At 30.3% G+C, this 1,655-nt stretch overlaps 1 non-coding gene across 1 annotated transcript; it reads left to right on the top strand.

The window, feature by feature from the left end:
* Positions 1 to 503: 503 nt before the first annotated feature.
* Positions 504 to 577, top strand: TRNAI-AAU (transfer RNA isoleucine (anticodon AAU)). The gene has a single exon. It is a non-coding gene; the product is annotated as a tRNA-Ile (tRNA).
* The last annotated feature ends 1,078 nt before the right edge of the window (positions 578 to 1,655 follow it).

The raw sequence follows: 1,655 nt of genomic DNA, 5'->3' as shown, positions 1-1,655 counted from the left end.
AAACGGAAGAAGTATTAATAATAATAATAATAATAATAATAATAATAATAATAATAATAATAATAATAATAATAATAATAATAATAATAATAATAATAATAATAAGGGGGTGGGAGCACAACTTAATTGTTTTTAGACTCTCATCCAACTTTATATAAAATGTTTACACATTATAATAAAAAATAATAATAATAAAAATAAAATTTTAAATTTTTAAAAAAGAAAAAAAAAATACGGAGTACTAAGTAATATTAATTGTAATAACAATAATCTTATTCTTATTGTTTTTTTACTACATAATAATAATAATAATAATAATAATAATAATAATAATAATAATAATAAATAACTACTTATTAATTTAGTGGGGGCCCAGATTGTATCTCAGCTTCCCACTAACTATTTGTAAATTATTTGACTTTGTTAGCATTTGATTTATAATAATAATAATAATAATGATAATAATAATAATAATAATAATAATAATAATAATAATAATAAAAGGCCTATTAGCTCAGTTGGTTAGAGCGTCGTGCTAATAACGCGAAGGTCGCAGGTTCGAGACCTGCATAGGCCAATTATTTGCTTTTGCTTTCTCCACCTTTGGAGAATTGGGGAGTGATGCCCTCGAGTTCATGTCTAGGGTCTCACGGGTTGCTCAGAGTAACACGGTTGCTGCTAATATTCGTTCTTTTCTTTTTCATCGTTTGTGTTTTGCTTTGAATAAGGGTGTTGGAGCCCAATTAGTGGCTAGGCTCCCATCCAACTTTGTGTAGTCGCTTCTTCATAACAATAATAATAAAATAATAATAATAATAATAATAATAATAATCAGTTGAATTGAACAGAAATCGAATTAACTGAACTGGAGTTGAAATAAATTAATGCTCCTGGCACTACAAGAAATTGTACTATTAACGACGGGAAACCCCGTCGCTAAAGCCAATAATTGTTGATTAATGACGGGATTTTCGGTCGAGAACCCGTCATAAAATGGGGCCGTTATTGAGTAAGTGAGGTTTTGATGATTATAAACAAATGATGATTATCTAATTAACATGTGTGCTAAGATGTGCATAGGAAGAACAAGCTATGATTAAACCAAGAGACAAGGGACATGAGCAATGATAAGCTATTGTTGACGAGAGAGGAGATGGCTACGTTATACATGTTGTTTATATGTAAATTAGCATTTACATTGGTAAACTTCATGTGGTAAGTAAAGTGGCAAAGGAGGAACGAAATGATACTTTATATGGTCCAGCAGGAACAACAAGAAAGAGATCACAAACAGTTTAACAGAGTTCCTAGTTGTCTGACTGTTCCTGTTCCCAGTCACCTGTACGAGATACGGATGCGTGCATCAATAGAGTTTAGGAGTGCATATAGTTCTTTCATATTTGCATCCTAATATGTTCGTTATATGCATGTGTAATTAAGAGTCCATATTGGGATAAGTTGTTTATTAGACTTAGGACTTTGCATTAGTTTAGGTCTCTTATAATATCCTATCATAAGTACATATAGTTGTGTGTGATTAGGACTCTTCATATAGTTATATATGCATTAGGAGTCTTCTAGGAATGCATATCATAGCTGGTCTCATTTATCATATATTATGGTGCATTGTAGACGATGTAGGAGTCTAAGAGTTT

Source organism: Spinacia oleracea, chromosome 4 (genome assembly GCF_020520425.1).
Source record: "Spinacia oleracea cultivar Varoflay chromosome 4, BTI_SOV_V1, whole genome shotgun sequence".
NCBI lineage: Eukaryota > Viridiplantae > Streptophyta > Magnoliopsida > Caryophyllales > Amaranthaceae > Spinacia > Spinacia oleracea.
This window is presented reverse-complemented; position numbering and strand designations above follow the sequence as displayed.